This window comes from Stegostoma tigrinum, chromosome 2 (assembly GCF_030684315.1).
Source record: "Stegostoma tigrinum isolate sSteTig4 chromosome 2, sSteTig4.hap1, whole genome shotgun sequence".
NCBI lineage: Eukaryota > Metazoa > Chordata > Chondrichthyes > Orectolobiformes > Stegostomatidae > Stegostoma > Stegostoma tigrinum.
In genome coordinates, this window is record NC_081355.1 from 20,332,466 (window position 1) to 20,357,376 (window position 24,911).

General features: G+C 40.9%; 1 protein-coding gene and 1 long non-coding RNA gene across 3 annotated transcripts in view; one reads left to right on the plus strand and one right to left on the minus strand.

Annotated features, from left to right (window-relative positions):
* Positions 1-24,911, plus strand: part of nkd2b (NKD inhibitor of WNT signaling pathway 2b) — a 124,122-nt gene that overhangs the window by 31,836 nt on the left and 67,375 nt on the right. The gene's annotated exons all lie outside the window — the stretch shown is intronic.
* LOC125466450 (uncharacterized) overlaps positions 5,133-24,911 on the minus strand; it is a 140,875-nt gene continuing 121,096 nt past the window's right edge. The window contains exons 3-5 of the long non-coding RNA XR_007250456.2: positions 10,200-10,412; positions 8,903-8,966; positions 5,133-5,243 (exon numbers count right to left, since the gene is read on the minus strand). This is a non-coding gene — a long non-coding RNA (uncharacterized LOC125466450). The remainder of the gene's footprint in view (positions 5,244-8,902; positions 8,967-10,199; positions 10,413-24,911) is intronic.

A 24,911-nucleotide genomic window follows, 5' to 3' on the forward strand; every position in this document is an offset into this window, starting at 1 on the left:
GCATTGGGGCATAGTGTGCCCTTTTAACGTTGCCCATCTAGTAGCACCTGTGGATAAAGTTGTTGGGATATCTGTTGTTAGCAAGCACCATGATGAGGTGCTTTTCCTCCTTCTTGTGTGGTTCTGGCATGTTGCAGTGAGTTGTGGCTCGTTTGAATAGTGTCCTAACACAGCTTTGTTTGTGGATGTTTGTTTGTTGCTGGGATCAAATTTATGAGAGAAGAAGACGACAACAATCAGCTTCCGTTCCTCGGCATCGAGATAAGATGCATGACCAATGGGAAGTCCCAAACCACAGTACATAAGATGGCAACCCACACTGACCAAATCCTCAATCTCCACAGCAATCACCCCAATGCCCACAAATAAAGCAGTGTTAGGACACTATTCAAAAAAGCCACAATTCACTGCAACATGCCAGAACTATGCAAGAAGGAGGAAAAGCATCTATACAAGGTACTTGCTAACAACGGATATTATAGCAAATACGTTCACAGGTGCCTACTAGATAGACCACGTTAAGAGGACACAGTATGTCCCAAACCACCAGCCACACTACCCTATATCAAGAACATATCAGAACTGACAACAAGATTCCTACGACCACTAGGAATCATGATAGCATGCAAATCCTCAGCCACATTATGACAAACACTCTCAAGGACCAAATACCCCAATCCCACAACATGCAGGACCAATGTAGTTTACAAAATACCTTGCAATGACTGCAATAAACATTACATCAGCCAGACTGGAAGGAAAGTAGCCATCAGGATACATAAACACCATCTCGCAGCAAAACAACATGACGAACTTTCCCTCATCTCAGTGCACTCGGACAGTGAAGGCCATCAATTTAACTGGGACAACGTGACCATCCTGTCTCAAGCCAACCACAGACACGCATGGGAATTCATAAAGGTCTGGTTTTCAATCCGTCATGCAATCAACAAACATGTGGAATTAGATCCTGTGCAAAAAAAAACCCAGAAATGACACAACCCAATTTAACAGACTGGATCATATAAATACCAAATGGAGTAGCACAACATCACTTCATCAGAGGGTGCACTAATGATATTACGTAGCATGGTGACTAAACACCTTTACGATAACCAGCCAGCTCGGCGAGCAAGGTAAAAACCTCAACATAGATTTAAGATATGTCATATTGGCAAATGGGATTTTAATGTCTAGACGGCAAATTATGGCACAGCGAAAGGAAAAACACATGATTTACTGACTCCATGAACAGTGTTGAAATAACAAAGGATGAAGCTGTGATAGATTCAGTACACAATATACAGGAAACTAGTATTGAGTTGCACAGCTAAAGCAGTAAAAATGCGAATCAAAGGACCTTGCCATCAATTCATACGAGGTTGGAGTTAAATCACATCTTGGTACAATGTTCATGCCTGGTCACCTGAGATACAATGGCAGTTGATCAGTGGATATGGCTTAAAGAAGACCTAAAGAGATTGATTTTTGCGAGAAGGCCTGAGTTATCGCAAAATCTTGCAGTTTTTTAGTTTGGAAAGGATAGAGGAAGATGACTTTGAAGGTGTACGTAACAATACTTTGCATTTATAAAACATAGTTTTATTTTCTGAAATGGGCCAAGTATCTTTGCAAGAGTATTATTTGACAGTATGTGATGACCTAGGTGACCAAATGCCTGTAGAAAGATATAGGTTTTAAACAGTGCCTTGGAGCAAGTGGAAAGATCAATCACAATGCTTGGGGCATGACCACCACTAATTGGTGAGGACATTAAGAAAATGCTAACAGTTAGTGTTGAAGGAATGCAACTGGAGGGGAGCTGTGGAGCTGGAAGAGATGATGGTAATAGCAAGGTGGGACTCTGTTAAAGGGGCTTTGAAAAATTTTAAATCTTTGATACTACTCAATCAGAAACCAATGTAAGTAATCATAAGAGTCAGAATACATGGCAACAGACCCTTGAGTCCAACTCATCCATAATGAAGAACACAGGCAATGGGTGAAGTGGACTTTGGGATAAGCCCATGTTTAGAGGGTGCAAGGTGAGAGGCCAGCTAGAGCAGCGCTAGAAGTGGCAGCAATGATATGAATACACCTTTTAGCAGCAAATGAGCAGCAATTACAAATGTGTATAAAATAGTGAAGGATTGGAGAGGACAAATATGTAAACTTAAAATAAATCTTGATCAGGAAAAGGGAATTGGACTCAAATGGTGGAAGCTATATTCGGGACAGATATCAATACGCTTTACAGTGAGCAAGGAAGATGTGAAAACCGAGTTTGAAATAAAGTGATAATGATAACCCTGGAATCATTTAAACAACTGAATGCTGATCTGAGTGCATTTTTCAGCTCGGTCTACGTGCATGGAATAAGTGGGCTGAATGACCTTTTTCCTCGATAATTACTTCATCAAAGGACTGAGAGTTACGCGGTTTGTAAGGCGGAGGGGTGGACGTTCTGCAAACTGATTCATGAAATCGGCAGCAATGAATTATATTCAAGAGCCCTCCCTAAACCCAACAAATTCAAATTGAAGTCAAAATCTAAGTAACTTCAGTCAGAAAGTCTGACTGCAGTCCAGCGAACAAAGACTGTTTACTTTAAACTGGTCACTCAATGAGCAGAAACGGACAACCCAAACATTGGCAATTTGTGGTGTTTTCAATTCCTGGGTGTATACGGCCGTATTCCAGGCAGCCAATTTTACAGGGCAGCCAAATGAAAGCACAAAGGTAAATTCCTGAAAAATACGTTTGTGGCGGAGGAATTGTCGAGAGAAGGCTTCCTTGTGAAGTGTTTCTGTTGGTCGCTGGGGTGGGGGTGGTTGGGGGGGGAGCTGGATTGGAGGTAGCAGAATCTCGCTGGTTTTTGAAATTGCGCTGTAGCTGACAGGCATGCGGAACCTTTCATCTCCGAATGGAAAACGTATGGCTGCTGTCCAGAACAGCAGTGTCTTTCATCATTGCAGCAGTAAACATCTGCTATGGGTTTGTGCTTTTCACAAATCCCACCAGAAGGTCGGGGTACTTGGAGTGGTGCTGGGTGGTACAGAGAAGGGGGAAGCCAGACTGGGGAGGTTGGTTTGGTGCGATGGGAGGTGGTATGTGCCCAACGCAGAATGGGCGGGGGGAGGGGGGTGGCAGGCAGAAGCAACGAAACAGCTATGTTGAGTCACTTATTCTTTGCAAAAAGCAATCCATTAAGGAAGTACAATTTATTTTTCTACAAAAAGCAGTGGATGCTAAGTTTTAAATCTGAGGTCTGAAGAGTTTTGTTAACCTGGGGCATCAAGAGAAATGGGGGTGGGTTGCAAGTTATTGAATGGGGTGGTGAGATAGATTCATAGATTCGTTCAGTGCAGAAAAGGCCCTTCGGCCCATCTGGATTGCACTGACATAACTACCACCAAGAGTGCCCTAATCCCAATTTCCTGCACTTGCTCCAAATCCTTGAACGTTATCATATTGGAAGTGCTCATGGAACCTTTTTTTTTAAACGTTGTAAGGTTTCCCACCTCCAGTGCCTTCCCATGCAGCAGATTCCAGATTCCCACCACCCGCTGATCTTCCCCAAATCCTCTCTTGAATCTCCTGCCCCTTACCCTAAATCTTTGCCCTCTTGTGATTGCCCAGCGGTGGGTGGTTGAATGGTCATCTCCCTGTTCCCTGCCAACTTTCTCACTTCTTGTTGTCACTTGACAAGGTTTTCTAGTTGATGGAAACCCACTGATTCTACATCCAATTGTATTTTATTGAAACAATACAGTGAATATTCGGCCATTTGTCTATGTCGGGCATCACACTGAATCCATTTCTGTGAAATCATGTGCAGCCCAACAGGGGATTCTATATAACCATTGTATTCCCTTTACCCCTTCCTGTTCTGGGACTGGTGAGCCAGTGGATGCTGCACAGTTCTGTGAATGTAGCATGGATTGAGCTGTGAACCTGAAATATTAGGGCAAATAATGTCAGAATTCCAGACTTTAATCCTTGGGTTGTGGGTTTGAATGTCACCATGGTAGGTTGTGAAATTGAATTCAATAAAAATCCAATGAATAGTAGCCTAATGGAAATGTGTAACCATTGTTGCTTGTTATTTTTTAAAAAACTATCTGATTCACTCATGTTCTTTAGGGAAGGAAATCTGCCATCCTAACCTGGTCTAGTGTACAATATGGTTTGACTCCTAATTGTTGTCTAGACAATTAACAATTAAGAATGGACATAGCTGGCCTAGCTAGCAATGCCCATATCCCGTCAACATCTTTTAAAATAAATTCCTGTTTGCATGACTTATCAATAGAAGATTGATGCTATAGCTATTTTTGAACTTACTCAGATAGCAAGAACTGCAGATGCTGGAGTCCGAGATAACAGTGTGGAGCTGGAGGAACACAGCAGGCCGGACAGCATCAGAGGAGCAGGAAAGTTGACGTTTTGGATTGGGACATTTCTGAAGAAGGGCCCCGACCCGAAACATCAACTTTCCTGCTCCTCTGATGCTGCCTGGCCTGCTGTGTTCCTCCAGCTCCACACTGTGTTATTTCTATTTTTGAACTTGTATAGGTTTAGTCTGTACACAAACTCTTGTTCGTCATCACTTCGATGCTTCCTGAACTGTACTGGAGTCCAATAACACCTCAGTTTTACTATTTGCATTCCTTGCATTAATCTCTCAGCCCTTTAATATTTCACAGTCTCTATTCCTCCAGTTCTACGGATGACTTGTTTTCAGTGCTTAGTTATTTGTGTCTGGTGCCCTTGTAAGTCTAAACCATAAAGTCTAGAACTCTCTATCTCTCCTTCATTTAAAGATGCTCTTTTCAATCTAATAATTTGGACTTGTAGCCTGATGTCTCCTTATGTGGCCCTGTGCCGAATTTTATTTCCCAATGTTCCTGAGAAACTCCTTCAGATGTTTTATCATGTTTAAAGGCACTGTACCAATACAAGCTGTTTTTAGCTTCAGGAGCAGTACGTTCTGAGGTAGATGTCTGTAGAACTACTTTAAGAGTTTTCTTGCCCTTTCTAGACTTTCTAATATGGGATCTGCAAGAGGAGAAAGAAGTTTCATCTGTAAATAACTCTTGAAGGAGGCAGGGGATTTTTATTTCATGTTTTATTTTCAACAGTGTTTCTGTGCCAGAGTTCACAAAATTGTTATGATTACTGTTGTGTGGTTTTCCTCATTTTTTGGCTTGTTTGTTTCTTTGGCAGCAGAACATAGAAAATCTCTGTGGAAACAAAAGCATCCAAATATTGTTTGCAACATCCCTGGGAAGCTTGCTGTAATTAGAGTATTTACAAAAGCTTAGCAGAATGAGAAATGTGCCTTTATCTTTTTTTGCTTTCATTATGTTAGAAACTTTTACAGGACGTTTAATGTGTCCCCAGGACCTTCACATGAGTGCTATTGGGCAAACATTTGACAAATCTACATGAGAAGATGTTGGACAGGTTACAAAAGCTGCGGAAAGATGTAATTTAGGGAGGGGATTTCAGAACTTTGGACCTAGAATTTAGACACAGCCACCAATTTTAAGGAAATTGGAAAGGCTTGAGGAGACGTGCAGAGTTCTTGAAGATTTGTAGAGCTAGAGGAGATTAAAGGAAGTTGAGGCCATCACATGATTGAACTGCAAGAGTAAAACTTTTAAATTTGTGGAGTACAACATGATCAATCAGTCACCAGGTCATATACAAGTGCAAAGACTCATGTAATTAGCTAGATGATTCAAATGAATGATGGTGGTCAGTTTACACTGTTTCTTAGTTTAGCTGATAAAAATTGAAACCCATCATCCCAGAAAGATGTATCAGCACCAGAATTGCACTTTCTACGTGTTCATCAACATCTTCAGAGATCTTGATTGCCAGTGATGAAAGGCATTTGGCTCCACAGGGATGGGTCAGACAGAGCCAATTATTTGGGCTGTAACATTACCATTTCATGTTAGAATTGAGTTGTGGCCCCAGTTGTGATAATATCTGTAGACTATTTGTGAACAGCAAGCTTCTACAAAAAAAATTATTCTAGTTTCCTTCAGCTATTTTAGTGGAAAGATAAACATTTTTACCCAGAGATTCTGCACACTCTTTTGTCATCATTGAATGTGACTATTACAGACTTTTGGATCCATCCTGGAGGTCAAGGCATCCGAAAGATAACATCTCCAACATTGCAGCACTCCTTCATCACTGTAGTGCAGTGTCAGCCTAGACTTTATACTTGAATTTGGACTGGCCAGAAGCCTACAACCTCTGATTCAGAGGAGATAGTAAGACTGCTTGGTAACTGATTTCTATAACCTATCATTTGCTGTTCCTTTGCCATACTACATATTCCCATTCAGTCTCTGTAATTCCATATGTGACTAATCTAAGGTGTCTTCATTCAGTGACTGTGTGTTTGCATGGTCTGCAACAGTGTCCTGTTCATTGTGTTATCCTCAGCTCAAAAATCAGCACATCAAAGAGGATACATGCAGATTACCATCCTGTCTGGAATAGTGTAGCTGCCTATTGGAGCTTGTGTGCTGGATGTTCTTTTGATCTTTTGTTATTCACAGAAATTTTTACCTAAACAGCTGGTCAGTCTGTGAATGTACTTTCAATCAGCAGCGCTGTCATTCAAGGACATATTGAAACACAAGGTCTCAGTTGGAGTAGCACAAGGATGTTTGTCTAACAGGAGAACTGGCAAGGAACAACATACTTTACGAAATGTGTTTCCTATGGCACAAAGCTACCTCAGCAGGATTGCCAACTCTGGTTGGAAGTGCTCCTATATGTGTTATCAGATGACTTCCTCCTTCCAACTGCCCTGCCCCCTTACTTCTACCATTGGTCGCACCCACCCATCCATTTTTATAGCACCCAACAACCAGAAAGCAAACCAGTTCTTTATTATCCAATCCAATCTTTTTTGTCTCCCAACTTTAACCGCCCCCCCCCCCTTCTTATTAACTAAGAAACAAGCGTTCAAAGAAAATTTAAAAGGAAAATCACTTCTGTTCTAAAATGCCACTGTGAGTTTATTTCTGGATTATTCACAGCAAATAAAATTAAACTTTTAATCCTGAAGACTTTCAGGCAGTCCTGCACCTGTACCAAATATTACTGCACAATTGAATTTTCCAGACCCTTGCAGGGCAAAAGAGGAATTTATTTCTTCTGTATCACAAGAGATTGGTTTTGAATTGCGCCTGAAATGTCTCATGAAGCTATCTTGTTAATACAAGAAAGGAAGTCTACACTCTGAAAACTGCCTTCACATAGCATCATGGCCAATTTTTGCAACATTTATGGGGTGTTCGTTATAAAGTAGCTTTAACTGTTTGGGTAGGTGGAGGTGAAGCCCTGATTCTGTTCATGTGCGCTGGAGCTGTGGGAATGGGAAGCATAGTTTCCTCTTTGTTTTCTGGAAATGACACTGAGGGCATTTATTGCCCATGGGGTTGGAACCTCTTGAATTACTAAAGATCTTGTACCTGCTGGTTAGGTCAGTTAAAAAAGCGAATTAACATTGTGTTTGACCTGGAAGTGATAGTGAACAAATGGTCCTCTTGCTTTTGCCGTTTGAGATAGAAGTTGTAGGGCTGACAGAGGACATTTGAAGTAAGATTCTGAGATACTGAAATTTATCTCTGTGATGTATATATTGCAGTCATGGTGCACTGATACCGTGGATATTGGGTCCACCTGGGGACATCTGTCTGGATTTCTCTGACCTAGATTCTCTTGTGATGCACCTATTCACGCAAGTCTTAAGTTTTCAATCACACTCCTGACATAAGCCTTACAGATGGCGAAAAGATAGTGAAAATATTGTGAAAAGCTTGATACCAAGCTTCTGTGTTGCTTTTGTGCAGGTGACAATAGAGCAAGTGACTTTATCAGTTATGAAGTGACAGAACAGTTCAATAAGCTGGCTAACATGTTGGTCAATAAATGCAAAACCTGATTTTACTCTTTTTTTTCATTCCTCTAAATTTCAGTATTGACCAAAGATATACATTGTCTCTGATTTAAAACAAATGTGGTTGGCCATGTGCATTCACATAGCTGGATTTCTGATCTCACTCTGAACCAAATGCATATTCCCATTCTGAGCAAGAAAACAGTCAATGGTGCCAGTAGTTAGCTCATGCAGTTATGAGGATAAGATTGAAGAATTTTGGAGTGTTCTCTTTGGAGAAGATGCTACGTGAAGGCAGATTTCAGAGTGTAGACTTCCACTTTCTTTCTTGTATTAACAGATAGCTTCATGAGACATTTCAGGTGCAATTCAAAACCAATCTCTTGAGAGTAGGTTTGGTCAAAGTTTGCAAAATTGTGAACAGCCAGGATTGGGTAAATAGTAAGAAATGGTACCTGCTAATCAAAGGTACAAGAGTGAGAGGGCAAAGATTTAAAATAAAATGCAAAAGTGTTGTGAGGATACAGATTTTACAGTGAGTAGTTAGGGTATGGAATACACTAACTAGAAATGTGGTGGAGGCAGGTTCAGTTGAGGCATTCAAGATGGGCATTTGGATAGAAATATTGTGTAAGGGTATGGAAAACAAACAAGAGATGCACATTAGGTAATGATGCCCGTTTGAAGAGCTGTTTGAATGTTCAGCTGTGATGGACAGATTGAGCACAATCCTGCACCAGAACAATATGGTGATTCATTGCTTGCTGATTTTCATTATGTCTGTATTTAACCTGATATTAATGTTAAAGTTTGGATTAAATACTTAGCGCTGATTAATGGATAGGGAAGAATACTTACCACAGGAGGAGCTTTGGCTGTTTAAATCAGTTTTGAAAGACAGTTTCAATTTGTTGGGATGGCTTCATGTAAAGATAAGTGGCTGGTTTTCCTTGATTATGCAAGTAGTACACTTACCCAGATTTTCACACCCTGCTGCAAAGGACCAGGATAAAAACATGTCCAACTGCCACAGGCAGTCCTGCAGAAGCAAGCTAGAGTTAGGATTAATATATAGACTACAACTTGTAATTACAGGTAACTGAGCCATTAATTAGACCTGCAGGAGCTCTTTGAGCAAACTGAACCCATGTCCTTAATCTGTTACTTGCCAATAACAAGAGAAAAAGCATCTTTCCCTTTTTTTCCATTATTCACTGATTGTTAATAAATTTAAAAGATGTTTAGAATTATATTGCAGAGGCCATCTATAGTCAAAAAGGGAATTACTTCTATTTCAAAATTACAAACTTTATCTTTTGTTCCAGCTCTTTAGGAAAATGCTGGTGAAGATATTTGAAATGTAAACAGAAATAAATTTTAAAAGTTTATTATTTATATAACAAATCCATTGGCCTCAAGATATTCTGAAACACTTTCCAGCCTATAAAAGCATTTTTGCCTTGCAGCTACTTTTGTGTTGGAAAGCACGGCAAATATGCCCCAATAACAATGACGAAAACTTTCCCTGGTCTTCAGATAGTGCAAAGGGCTCTTTTTATGTCCACCTGATAGCAAAGTCGAGGTCTTAATTTAATGCCACACTCCCAAAAGCTAACAGATCTGTCACCCCTTCAATGCATCACTAGAAATTAGTGACGCTTGAACCCAGACCTTTTTGCCTTGCTGCAAGAGCATTGCCACTGAACCAAGGCTGACATAGAAGAATTTACTGTGGCTGAGAATAATCATCAACATTTCAGAATACAGTACCCCATTAAAGTAATGGATCACCTGCTATTATCATTTCACCCACCCCTCTCTGTTTTATTCCCAGTGATTCCCAGTGAAGTGTCGAACTTCAGTGCATCTCCAAAATAGCAATGGTGTTAAGTAAACGCAAGAAGCGCATCTATTTATAAAGATGATGCCAGTTTCAATGTTTGTTCTCCTCAAATGCATCTCTAATCTAATTGGATCTTTACTCCCAGCTAGGCTATCTGATTTCAGTATGCTGTGGCTGGTGAAAGCTCTTTTACTATAAGAAGCCGAGAATGAAAAAAATGATAGAAAAGAAAACTGTATAACTTTAAAAGAATTTTGCTTTAGGTTTATGGCGTGGAATTTAACTTTTATTTTATCATAACTAGGTCCATTCAAACCTTAGGATATTTGCATAGTGTTTCACAGCTCTTTCTGGTTCTTGAAAGCATTTTTAAATGTCATTCTTACAAGACATGTAAAGACCAAGATAGTTGAGCAAAAAGACCAATACCTATAGCCTGAAGATCTTCCTACACCTGGTTGGTTGACAAGAAATTCTAAGAATGTATCTGCTCTTTCACGATCCCCTCCTTTTGGATTCACAGTTTTTCCCTCAAACAACATCTCGTGTTCAAAAAGGAAATCAGATCATCAGTCTCCTGATTATTTCGTAGAATCTTTCCTTGCATGCCAATAGCCGCCTTCATTACAGCAGTAACCAGATCTGAAAAGGTAGTTAATTGAAAAAAAATTACAACATCTTGAGGTTACAAAACTCAGTCTTATATCATACTTCAAAACAAAAGAACTACTGATGCTGGAAATCAGAATCAAAAACAGAAATGGTTTGAAGAGCTCAGCAGTCCTGGCAACATCTGTGGAAAGAAAACAGAATTAACATTTCAGGTCCAGTGACCCTTCCTCAAAACTGTGGAGAGTGTTGGTCAGTTTGACTCCATTTCAGAACTAAGAACTGAGGAAAGGCTACTATACTGGAAATGTTATCTCGGATTTCTCTCCACATGTGCTGCCAGACCTGCTGAGCTTTTCCACCAATTTCTGTTTTTATTCCTTTATCTTTCTTTGTTCCTTTATCAACAATGACTTACCAGTATTATTTTTAGCTCAGGTTATGACTTTTTTCTGAAATACTACCCCTGTCAACTCAGTTTCTCTCTTCAATCAGACTGTGCTTTCAGCGACAAACTTAAAAAAATAACTGCTTAGGTGCAAGTGGGACAAAACCTTGGGTTTTGACTAAATGCAGCCTGACTTGTGTGACCTCTGCCAATTTTTTTTTCTAAAAGCATGCAAAGCATTTTTGATGTAGCTCTGAAGTTGCACCGTGTGGAACTTGTCTAAATACTTGGGAGCAGTCAGAATAAGATGCATGAGTTGCAAACAGCCCATAAGCATTGTAAAAATAGTAAGTTTATTTTTGCAATGCAAAAGCAGAACAACATTTTGGAAAATTGGGACAATTATTTGCAACTTTGGAATGACATCTGCGCTCTTTTATGATTTTTTTTGACTTTTTCTTGAATGTTTTCCAAACCACCTCAATCAACACTTCACAGGGGATTTTTGTGTGGATTGCTATGTAGTGGAGGTTTGGATTGGTCCCAGGCTTGACTGACTTGGCATGGATTTCAGCGGAAAGGTTGTTTGTCCCACCCGGATGAAGCGCCTCTGTCTAAGGGAATGTTCCTTTGCCTGTTCACTGCTGCTGGAACGAGTGCAGAGCCGTAGAAGGTGTCGGCTTTTGGGATCCCGGTCCCATTCAGACATTAATTGACCTGTGTTCATGTCAACATAGTTACAAGCAGCAATGTCTTGTATTTTGTTCCAAAGCCAGCTGCACATAGAGGAAGGGGCCTGAGTCATTTGATTTCCAGCAGGGAATTTTCTCATGCTTTGATGTGGCAGTTGTCAATGCTCACATGGCAACAGTGATGCAATGGATGTTACTTGATCCCTCCACACCCCAGCGTTTTGGAGGCAGGCTGAAACAGGCAGATTAAATAATGATACTTTTGCAACATTGCAGTAGATTTATAACTGTATGCCTGTTACGCCTTTTTGTCAGTAACGTTCGAGGCATTCACAAATTTACCAATAGCCAATTTCCCCAGAGTTAAGAGCATTTCAACTATGCATGTACAAATCTCACTTTCCTGTGACACCGTTCACAGCTTCAAGATGCCCTAAAGCGCCTTACAACCAATGAAATGCTTTGCAGTTTTGTCCCTGTTGTACTTTTGAGAAATGCAACTGCCAAGTTTCCCACAGCAAAGAGCGATGAAATACACCATTGGAGCATCCTTTCTGATGATCAAAAACAGACGTTGCTGGAAAAGTTCAGCAGGTCTGGCAAGAAGTGTTCTGAGGAAAGGTCACCAGACCTGAAGTGTTAACTCTGAGCTTTTCCAGCAGCTTCTGTATTTGTTCCTGATTTTACAGCATCTGCAGTTCCTTCAGTTTTTATCTTCTTGATGACACTTGCTGAGGATTAAATGATGGCTGGGAAAATGGGAAAAGCTCCCCTGCTGCTATTGAAACAGCACTGTGAGATCCTCTGTGCTCGATTTAAGGGATAGATGGAACTTCTGTTTTAATGTCTCAACCATAAGGTGACACCTCTGATAGGGTTGCATTGCATTACCAGCCTAGATAATGCTCAGTAACAGGAGTACATTTGAATTTCCTCCTTTGGAACCTTCCACATAATCTGTGGTCAAATGTTTAAAGACCAGTTTCAGAAAGCCTCACTATTATAGCCAATCAGCATTCACTGTTAAGGAATAAACTACATAACAGTTTCCCAACATTCGAGTACGGATACTTAATCATCAAGATCGATTTTTTTGGAGTTGCCCTACTCATTAGATAGTTTGCTATATTGTAATCACGCTTAGAGGTAAAAAATGGTGAGTGCTCATCCAGTCAGTGTATGAATTCTCGGTCGTGAGAGAAATGTTAATTGCAAGTAAACCTTCCTAGGACTGAAAATGGATCCTTTTTCAGTGTGGAATCTCATTCCTTTGGATTTTAGTTATTAACCTGTGCACATTATTTTGCCTGTCTCTTTGTCAGTTACCGCTCTTATTTCACTTTATGTATGATTTCACACGTAATTACATAACCTTACTTCAACATTCTACATGCTTTGAAATAGTTTTATTTATCAGCCCAATTTGTTCATGAGAGACACTTGCCTGCTCTGTTCACACGGGTCCTCAGTTACCTGCAGTGGGTGCTGCACTGAAATAAACTCATGGTGAATGGAAAATGCCATTCAAAGCCACATGAAAAGTGTGGGAAGCTGAAAATCTACAGTTGCCTTCGATTTGCATCAAGTTTTGAAATCAAAGCTGTTTTATATTTTGATTTGTTTTTGACATTAATACCTCAAACCCATTCCCAGCACATCACCCAGAAACATGTTTGTAATATACTAATACAATTTACGTCATCCAGTCAGTGGCTTCATTTACCCTTGCATTTTAAAATAATCTCAGGAAGACTACCACATCACTGACTTGATTAGTTAGATCAGAGAGGTAAGAGGACAAGTAACAAAGCGGGAGCAGCTTTTTTAAAAAGTAAGCACAGAACGGCAGGCACTGGAGATCTGAAATTGAAACAGGAAGTGCTGGAGAAACTCAGCAGGTCTAGTGGAGAGAAAAACAGTTAAGTTGAGTCCAGTGACCCTTCATCAGAACTATTCTGATGTGTCATCCCTGGACTCAATGTTAACTCTGTTCTTCTCTCCGCAGAGACTGCTAGATTTGCTGAGTTTCTCTGGTACTTTCTGTTTTTGTTTCAGAATGATGAGCTAGCTGGCTTCAAGACTGAAAGCAAAATGTAAAAGGTAGTTATTCAGAGTGGCAGGAGAAGGAAAAGTGAAGTTCCATAAAGTTCAGGACCAGAACCACCGTTGTTCACAATGTATATTAATAATTTACATTTTGCCTAGTTTCTGATTAGAGATGTGAAGGGGAGTGCTGTAATTTCAAATTGACTCTCCTGGCAGGAAATTTATTTGATTGCTCAGCTGGTGATGTTAAAATTTGTTAAATTTTGTCAAATTTTACTTTCTATTTTGGAGACAACAGTAAATCAGGTGAGGTATAAAATGGACAATTGTTTTGATGCATTCCAGGATATGGGAGCTGAAAGTAACCTCTTTGACATGCCCTGTTTTAGACCAGAAGTGCATTGTGGCCATCCCCAACCGAACCTGACCAGAGAACCATCCTTAGTCCAATGGGAAATCATAAGCCATGTTCTGTAGTGGCAAATGTACTTTTCTCACCCCATCGCCATGTTCCCAAAACACATTCCCCTCCAGTACTGGGGTCACTTGTATCTTTACCACAGGCAGGACTGAAATAAGATGATTCGCTACAGACCAAGATAAAGTACTCTTGAAACAAAAGCGCTGCTATTTCAGGATGAGGACCTTGAGTGATAAGGGTTAAGTGGTAGTGAGCAACAAAGTTTAGAAAAGCAGCAGCTGTTTTCATTCAAATGGTGCACTTTATTTTGTGTCTGCTATTGATTGAGCTTTTTTAAAAAGCTTTTTAAGGGCACATTTGGACATCATAAAGGGGTATTATTCATTAGAGACTTGATTTTTTTCATTTTGCTGCTGTAATGCTTTACAATTTCTCCAAATTCTTTACATAAGGCTGTCTATTTGCTGTTCGAATGAGTGAATTGAATACCGTAGCTTGGGACTGAGCTTACTGCAGACATTTTTGGCTTAAATCCCTCGATTTAGCTCCCTGTTTGATCACCAGCAAAGTCTAGCCAGTAACAACAGACTTTATTAAAGTCGAACGTGCATAGGAAGTTTATTAGTGCACTAGTGCAGTTCAGCTGCTAAAATGTTGTTTAGCCCTGAAATAATATCACAGAGGCCAGTATCCCATTACCAAGTCATCCGTTATTTACACGTGGAGAGTCCGTGACACCGATTCAGCTCCCTCAGAGCCAGCTCTGAGTGAACAGAATGTCTGACACTCCTGTTTATATCTGTCAGCCAGGGCTCCCTGATTGGGGTTGTTAATTGAATCTACTAAGGGAACCCATATTCCGTGAGGTCCACCTGCCTGACTTTGTTACAGTCACTACATCCCTCTCCCTCTGATTCCCAGGATATCAACTAGTTTTTTTTTTGTTTTGTAGCTCCACCTGGGACATTTTAGCACTGGGTCAGGTTCCTCAAACTCTGCCTCTGATACAGATGGTGTGAAATGCACAGTAGCTCGTCTCTTGTGCCCAGAGTATCTTGGAAGAAATTAGTTCTCCTCTTCAGGCGACAAAGGCATCGAGGTGGCGGTGTCTGCCATGTCCATCTCACATTCCGAGGTATCGTCAACATTTGACAAAAAGACTGTCAAGGAGCAGGGGACGTTTTGATCCCGCACGTTTGCAGCTTTCGTATGATACCTGTGCTTGTTCTAGAATGGCGCTCCTACCCGAACTTTGTGCATCATTGGACCTGACTCCTTTTGTCACCCATGCCTCCTACCTGTGCAGGGCCACTCCTGTGGTTCCGATGCCAGACTTCGTCCCCTAAAGTAAACTCTATTTCTTTGAAGCTTGCCTTCAGGGTTTTGATTGATCTTCCTGCCAGACCATTGGATGATAGATGAAATGGACCTGTCCTTATTGTCAAATACCATTTGACTTTAGGAAATACTCTAATTCCATGCTGGTAAACGATGGCCTGTTATCTGTGACCAACACTTCCAGGAGTCCTGCATTGCAAAAGGTGTGTGTGGTTTTTCTGTCATCATCCCTGTGTTTGACAAATGAACTCTTAAGCACGTCCAGGACTTTGAGTGGGTGTCCACAATGACGAAAAACATTGAGCCCGTGAAAGGATTTTTATAGTCAACGTGTAACTGAGTCCAGGGTTTATCCGGCCATTCCCACGAATGTAGGGGAGCTGCTGGCAGTAATTTTTGTCCTTGTTGGTTCTGTGAGCGCTGCCCCACCAAAACAGCGGTGTCTGCATCCTGTCCTGGCCACCAGACATAATCTCTCACCAGCATCTTCATTTTGGAAACCCCTGGTGGAGTTCAGCCAGGAGCTAGCTGGCAGCGCCCTTTGCTTGGGGCAATCGCTCTTGCTCCTCATATTACCATGCTGTCCTCTTCTGTGATCTGGTCTCTCTGGGCCCAGAAAGGTTTCAGTTCTGCTTGTGATGGCCCTTTGGTTTCCCCCGTCACCATCAATTGTTGCATTTTTCTTTCTGTGTCCAAAGTCCAACATTGTCAGCGGTGACTGGAAGTGTGCCCAGAAAATTTAAAACTGTTATGGGCTCTTCCAGTGGCTATACCACCAGTGAAGTAAATGGCAGCTGGAGGCAACTCAGTGTATCCGCATTTAACATTTGGCCTCCTGGACTGTGTCTGTGTCTGCGTGTATGTGTGTGTGCGTGTCTGCGCACATGTGTGTGTCTGCGCGCGCGAGTGTCTGTTTGTATTTGTGTGTTTGTCTGCGCACGTCTGCGTGCGTGTGCGTGTCTGCGCGTGTGTGTCTTTCTGCGTTTGTGTGTGTGTGTGTGTGTGTGTGTGTGTCTGTTTGTATTTGTGTGTTTGTCTGTCTGCGTGTATGTGTGCTTGTCCGCGAGTGTCAGTCTGTGCGTGCCTGTGTCTGTGCGTGCATGTGTGCATGTCTGTCTGCGTCTGTGTGTGTTTGTGTGTGTGTGTGCACGTGTGTCTGTGTCTGTCTGCGTGTGTTTGTGTCTGCGTGTCTGTCTGTGTGTGTCTGCGCGCACGTGTGTCTGCGCGTGTGTCTTTCTGCGCGCGCGTGTGTCTTTCTGCGTCTGTGTGTGTCTGTTTGTATTTGTGTGTTTGTCTGTCTGCGTGTATGTGTTTGTCTGCGAGTGTCTGTCTGTGCGTGCCTGTGTCCGTGCGTGCATGTGTGTGTGCATGTGTCTGTCTGCGTCTGTGTGTGTTTGTGTGTGTGTGTGCTTGCATGTGTGTCTGTGTCTGTCTGCATCTGTGTGTGTTTGTATCTTTCTGTCTGCGAATGTCTGTGTTTGCATGCCTGTGTCCATGCGTGCATGTGTGTGCGGCGTGTGTGTCTCTATGTGCGTGCATGTGTCTGTCTGCGTCTGTGTGTGCAAGCGTGTGCGTGTGTCTGTCTCTGTGTGTGCGAGCGTGTGCCTGTCTCTGTGTGTGCGTGCGTGCACGTGTGTCTGTGTCTGTCTGCGTTTGTGTCTGTCTGCATGTGTTTGTGTCTCTGTGTCTGTCTGCGTGTGTTTGTGTGTCTGTGTCTGTCTGCGTGTGTCTGTGTATGCGTGTCTGTCTGCGAGTGTCTGTGTTTGCATGCCTGTGTCCGTGCGTGCATGTGTGTGTGCGGCATGTGTGTCTCTGTGTGCGTCTGTCTGCGGCGTGTGTGTCTCTGTGTGCGTGCATGTGTCTGTCTGCGTCTGTGTGTGCAAGCGTGTGCGTGTGTGTGAGCGTGCACGTGTGTCTGTGTCTGTCTGCGTCTGTGTGTGTTTGTGTCTGTGTCTGTCTGCGTGCCTGTCTGCATGTTTGTGTGTGTGCCTGTCTGCGTGTGCGTGTGTGTTTGTGTGTGTGCCTGTGCCTGTGTGTGTGTGTGTGTGTGTGTGTGTGTGTGTTTGTGTGAGTGTCTGTCTGCGTGTATTGCGTTTGTGCTCGTGTGTCTGTGTGCGTGTGTGTGTGTGTGCGCGCGCGTGTGTGTGTTTCTATGTGTGGAAGAAATGACTGAGTAACTAGGTCTTCATATTGAATGTTCCTGGATTTGCTTTAAATGAACAATGGGCTCCTCACAATTATTAATAACAGGAACATCGGGCAGCTCTTTGGGCACATAGTTTGTGCTGACACTCGGTATAAACAATTCAGAAGCAAAGTACAACAGCGATGTTCTGCTTTGCCCTTTTAATTTTGGAAGCCCATCACCACTTTTCCTTGAACAAAAAGCCCTTTCTGTGTTAGGATGAAGGTAAATATGAGCCAATGTAGGTTGGCTCAATGTGGCCGCTGTGAACCACAACCCAATCCTATGATGTTCAGATTTGAGTTTATTTTGAAATAGTGGCTTCACTTTTTTTGGAGGGGTGAGGCAAAGAAAAGGTCTCACTATAGAGAGCAGCACCCTTGCTTTTATTTCAACTGAGTTCGTTGATAAAAGTGCTATTCATTAATTAATTGAGATGATGTTCTGACAATAGAGCATTTGTTCCTTTGACAATCCCTGGTCTTCTGGATGTCATTATCCCAATATCAGTCACTTCTTAGCAGTTGTCAGTGGATAAAACAGGAACATAAGTAGGACAGTATTACTGAAAGATCAAATCTAACCTAACGTCTGTATCTGTCAAACCTCTTCTCCCACACTCTCCACCAATGTATTTATTTGTTCTCCTGGCAATAGAACAAAGCACAAACTTGGCATCTAATGGGTCTGGATTGGGGAGGGAAATCTGAAATAGTCTGGGTTGATGCCATCAGAAGAGACAGTGGTGGAATGCTTTGAAGACAGCTCTGAAAAATATCAGGAAAAGAAACAGTCCTGCCCGTTTGACTCTCAATAAATGAGATCCATTTACTATAGGAAAATGAAGGGTGATCTGACTAAGACACTTCAGGTATTCAATCAGTCGATGCAGAGGTATTATGTCTGATGGAATAATCAAGAATGAGGGGATAGAATCTTAAAATGAGGGAAAGGCTATTTAGCAGTTTAAATCAGAATGCACTCGTGCCACACAAGACAATGGAAGTCTCTTTCCCCAAAATGCTTTGCATGTTTGGGCAATTGGAACTATGAGGACAATGTTCAATGATGAGGGATGTGCATTCATATATTTGCTTTAATGTTTTAATTAAAGGCCTTCATGAGGTAAACGCCAGAATTAACTCGAAACTGCATCTTGCATGTTGTCTTTCTGGAGGTAGTCTTGTTATTATCTAATGAAATCTCCACTAGGATTTATGTTAGCACCGTCAGTTTACATCTGAAGGATGTGGAATCAAATCCCACACAAGAATTTGAGCAAACAATCTAAGCATTTCATTACAATGAATCCCTCGATGCAGTTGAGGGACTTGTGCATTGTTTGCGGGTGAGGTAGATATAAGAATTTTAAATATGACACGATTTGAAAAGAGCAGGGAGTTCTTCTGATGTCCTAGCCAATGTTCCTCCTTAACCAACTCTAGCTCAAAGACATTAACAGACCTTTTCATCTCCCTGATGTTTGTGGGATGTTGCCAACATGCCATTGAAAGTGGAGATGTTTTCACGTACCCGTTTGGATGTGCCTTTCTTTTGCAAAGAGAGTAGAATTGTTTTGGATATAGGACAAATGATTTCGTCTCCCTACCCTGAAGTTATGATGTGTCAGCCTTGATCGTGTGTGACACCTCATTCCTAGTTCAGAAATTTGTCTCTGTAAGACCCATTTGTAGGACCTCAGTCCATGATATTGTCAGAGGGGCCCTTGTGAAAATACTATGTTGCCTGAAATGTAACCTTTTGGATAGGATGTTAAGTTGCTGCCTTATCTGCTCCCTCAGGTGCATGTGTGAGAGAGTAAGGGGAATTTCTCCTGTCTCCTGGCTAGTGTTAATCCCTCAAATGATACCACACATGTTACCTGGTAATTATCTGATTACTGTTTGCAAATTAGTTGTCAAAGTTCCTCATTACAAATGTGATTAGACTCCTCTATCACTACTCTTTGTCAGAGAAATGTTTCAGTGAAACATGATTGAAAACCCATGAGCACAGGTTAGGCATTGGGGTTTCAAGTCACTTTTACTCAGATAATCAATTTAACTTTTGGTATCCTTTACTGTTTAGAATTATATTCTGGTAATACTATTTCCTAATAAACAGCTGTCGAATATTGTTCACAGCTGTAGTGGTTTACATTAGTCCTTCGACATGGAATTTGCACATCCATGTGGTTTACATTGTGATTCTAGTGTCCTAAGGGGTAGGGCTGCCGAAAAAATTGAAATAAAATCACCCCCTATCTTCACTTGTACAAGTAAACTATAAGATGAAATAATATGCAGTTATTTTAGAAGTTACTTCTGATTCATATCTCAGTGCAATCTCATTTACTTATCCATTATTGTTTTGTGTACTATTTCTGGTTAGATTGCTGTTTTATCTTGTTATGTGTACATGAAGGAATATTTAATTGACCATATCTGCCAATAAAATCTTTCAAAAAGGTGAGGATAGAGTGAACTAAAAGATTTAAAAGGGACCTGAGGGACAACATTTTCATGCAGAGGGTGGTGCATGTATGGAATGAGCTGCCAGAGGAAGTGATGGAGGCTGGTACAATTACAGCATTTAGAAGGTATCTGGATGGATATATGAATAGGAAGGGTTTAGAGGGATATGAGCCAAATGCTGGCAAATGGGACTAGATTAATACAAGATATCTGGTCGGCGTGGATAACTTGGACCAAAGGGTCTGTTTCCGTGCTGTACTGCTCTATGAATCTATCATATATAATTACACTCAGATTATCAATTTTGTTTTATATTATTTGAATAGTTTTAATTTTCTGTGGTCACACCCTTGAGAGAATTTACATCTAAAGAATTATTTTGATTTGAAATTTGTATGTTACATTTAACTAATTCCAGAGTAACTGCTTCATGTTAAGAATGAAGAGATGCACCAACTCACTTTGGGGGAACCTTCTTAATCGCTGGGAAGATGGTCTCTGTGAATAATGTCCAGTTTCTAAATTGGTTTGCTTTTCCAAATTGTCACTTGGGAAGCCGAAGAGGATCATTTTTGATGTTCTTCATTAGCATGCCAAGCCAAAGCCGTTTGGAACCCCAAAATCAACCACTATGAAAATGATCATTTGTTAGATTTCCTTTTAATTCAGTGACTGTGTAATATCTTCTGAGGCTTGACTCATGCAAAAGGGCTTCATGAATCCAGACCACAGGCTGTTGGCAGAAGTACAGTGTTGTTCTGAATCTTGAATAGATTCATTGGCAATGTCTGCTTCCAAGATGACTTCGCATGCCTTTAGGCCTTTTAAGTTCTATCTTTATTTTGGGGAGATGCATCTGTTTTGCAGTGCTGTGTTTGTAATATTCAATACTATTTTCCTTATTGACCTACACATTTTGTACTACGAATGCTGAAACATCGTCTGAGTTTCCAATCTTTTTGTAGACAATCTCTAGAAAGAGCTGCATGAACTCTAAGATGATTTAATAGAGAGATTTAAATTAGGAATGGATAGACAAAAGCAGACTTCTTCCAGTCATTAATTTCCAAAAAAATATTGACGGCTTCAACATTTGGTAAGATTGGGAATTCACTGGCAAGTATTGCTAAAAGTATACTTTCGTCAAACTGAAACTGAATGTAGCCTTTCAGCTTTCAAAACTGCATACATGTTGATAGTTAACTGTCAATCAGGTACTGACAAGATGTTAATTATTTGCGGATGGAGCTTGACTGACCAGTACTGACTGATGTGCATCTGGTATATATTCAGGGGTATAGCTCCAAGAGCAGATGGCTCAAAGCACAAAGGGAATTGCAAAATATTGAGAGTTTCAACACAGGAATTTGGTGAAGAATTGGAAGATGATGCAAAATAATTAAAATCTAAGGGTAACAATTAATATGTTATCTAAGTAATTAAATCCAAGTGAATAAAATTAAACACCGGCAAGTGGCAGTAAACTGATTCAAATTGTATTGAACATAACCTTGGTATTAACAATTATATTCATACTAAATGTAGATAATGAGACTTTAGGATAACTTGAAATCCATTGCCTATAACTTTGGTGCCATGCAGTTACTCCAGAGTAGTTCATATACCTGGATAGTGCATGAACAGGAAATGCCTTGGGCTATTTTTGATTGAGCTCAGGGTTTCAGTCCTCAGGACTTGCCACCATTATTGTAGGCTATATGGGTAGTTGAGACTTGCTTGAATTACAGTTTCCTGAAGGTGTAGCCTCTGCAGCCTTGGTGTTCAGGAGGATTGCAAGTGAGTGGCCATCTGACGGGGTAAGGAAGCAGGCAGTTTATGATTCCTTTGGCTCCCAAATCTTTGGTGACGCTGGGTGTTCAGACAACTGCATGAGTCAAAATGATATCACAGCAAAATAGAGCAATGCAGCTTAATAGGGATTCAGGAGTTTCTGCAACTGTTGACATGAAGAGTTGAATGCTTGCTATCCAGGTTAAAAAATTATCTCTGATCAGACGCGTAAGATTCCAAGAAGGGACCATTGGCATGAGTTTGTGACCTAGAATAGTGAAGTATGACAGCAACAGTAGCTGCAAGTTCACCACCTAGTCACACACAATCCTATGAGGGAAGGGGCTAATTTTACAAAGATGGGGTAAATCTGATAACTCAGACAGAGGCTATTCAGTTTATATCTGAGGCTATGAAACATAAAAGCAAAGGATTAGGTTCATGGCCAGACTGAGTCACAATGGGATAACATTAGCAAGTCAGTTGTGTTTTAAAAGCCAACACCTTCATGGTTACTGTTACCAAATTTTTTTTAAAATTATGCCTATTAAAACTGACTTCAACTTGAAAAACTTCCTGATGAGATTATTATTTTCATTCTCTGGATTAGTGTTCAGGCCTCCGCATTAGTAGTGCCTACAACAAGGTCACAACACAACCACATCCTTTCAGCAGTTCACGGGAAGAAGGCAGAGTACAGCCAAGGTGATAAAACAGGTGCTCTCAAAAGGAGAGAGAGGAATCAGCCAGTGACTCAATCTTGTCCTCCAAGGGCTACTTGCCATTTAATATGAAGTACCATTGGTGAGACATAAGCGTTGGATAGAAATGCTCAGAAGTGGTTTTTATTGTATTCGATGCTTTTTAATCCATATTATGTAGGAGGAGTTGAGTCGAGGGAATTCTTTTTAATGATGGCTGTTGCATTCAAATGAAATAGTTTTGCCTTGATTTCCTTTAGTCTTCTGCAGTCTTTTTTTAAGATTCTTTCTGTAGAAAAGAAATCTGGGGAAGGAGAATAATGTTATAGGAGCCCACAAGTTCTGCAAACCATCTTTCAGTAGAGTTGTAATGCACCCTCTGTGGACCTCAGCTGTGAGTATATAGGTATTATTCAAGCCATAAAATTACATTGTCACATCTGAAACTGTTTTAGCTGTTGAAATGGAGACTTAAACTTCAAAGCATTCAATAGTATTTCCAGACTGCCCTCGCTGGCAGATCACCTTGATATTAAATTCCACTCAGATGGTGAGTGTGGGGCAATTGTGCTGTTATTATGTTAGCAGAACTGTTTTTCATACAAAGGTTTTTTTTAATAGGGTTAGTGCCAGATGTGTTAAAAAAAGTGGAATATGGGCATCTGTGAACAATTGCAGGAAAGTACATTATTTCAAAATAGGAGCATTTTGCAATGTGTTTGCATCTGTGTTTGTGTGGTGTACACACACACACACACACACACACACACACACACACACACACACACACACACACACACACAGTCTGTGCGAGTAAGTGCACAAATATTCATTAAATTTTTATTTTTCACTGATTGCTTCATTCATCATTTCATATTTCTGCAATTGAAGCCAGTTGGAACAGATCCATATTTTCTATATTAAAGTTGTTGCACTGCAACTTCCAAATTGAGAGATGAACTTTATCCCACTTACTTTTTAAAAAAAGCTAATAGCTGCTGCTCTGTGTGTGGGGCACGATTGAAGGTCCAATGGTAAAAGCCATTTTGGAAAGATTCTTTTGAATAGGCTGAGCCATAGACTGATGGGGGAGACTTTTGTATCTAGGTGGAGGAGAAGGATGACAAAAATTGTGGCAATTTGTAAAGTTTCTGCACCGCATACACTGATACCTTCGATTTCATTACGCAGGATGTAAAATGGGCTTCTGTCGTACCTGCCAGTTTCCTGTCAAGTGTGCTAGGCTGAAAACTACTTTGTCAATGTCATGGTGAGGGACCGATCAGGATGAGCAATGCCACTGGTGCAGTTGAAAATTACACAGTGAATGACAGGCTGTGAGACTGACATAAGACTTGTGTTCATTGTACACTTTGATATAAGCAAGAAATCCTTGGGAGCTTCAGTGTCAGGACTTGGAAGCTATTTGTTCCCTGATCTAAACTAAAGCCTTCCAGCATGTTCACTGTACAGTCAGAGTCTATGGTGTAAAATATGTTCCTTGAAGCACCAGCCCTCTGTTTATACCCTTTCTATCATGCAGACTCCTACAGTACAACATTTCACATTGGCACATCAGAGTTAACTTGAAGGTTGCAAGTTCGTCCACAATGCCTACAATGCTTGCATGAGTGTTGGAGCGGCAACATTGGTTTAGAGGCCCCATTGTCTGCAATGCTAGTAATCTGGAAAGCCCATTGTCATTTTCAAAGAGATGTTAGCTTTCCCATTGTCTGATCCAGGTAGATAACAACTTCAACGTCAAGAAAAACAGCTTGCACACCAGCCATCTGGCTCATGAGAATTAGATGTGCTCAAAATTACTGTTGCATTTATCAATGTGAATTTCTAATTTGACTGTTTGGAGAGGTCAGATTATTTGAACAATGTGATAGGTCATTGTGAGCTTTTTCTTGTTTATAAAAGCATGTTGCTGAAACATAATAAGGGGTGTTTAACTCTGGATCTTGATGTGCTGATCTGATATGGGAAACAGACAAGAATTTTCAGTTGTTTTTAAAGGAAGGTTCCTTTCCCAAAAAATGATGCATTCGCCTTTAATGGCCTCTTCCCACTTGTCCAAAAATACCCCATAAATGTCAAATTTGCACTAAATGAGAATTGCAGGACCTCGTCAATTGCATTTGAAAGTGGTCTGGTTTTGTAACTGTAAATTCCACAATGTGATGAAGCTGCAAAATCTGAAATCTCAAAACACATACTAACTGCATTGGGAGGATCCTCAAACATGCTTGTTGAACGTGTACTGAAATAAACTTCTTCGTGTCTTTCGAGAGGCTGTGTAGCCTGCTACCCTTGTCTTTTGTGTGTTTGTGTTTGAAGTGATGACTACAGGCTCTTAAAATGGGTATGAGGAATGCTTTGACTGAAATCTCTTATTTAGGAATTCACCTGTATGTAAATATTTACAGGAAAAATGGTTAGTGGCTCAAAGACAGTGAGACAATTACACTCTGCTGGCTTGGAGACTGTACA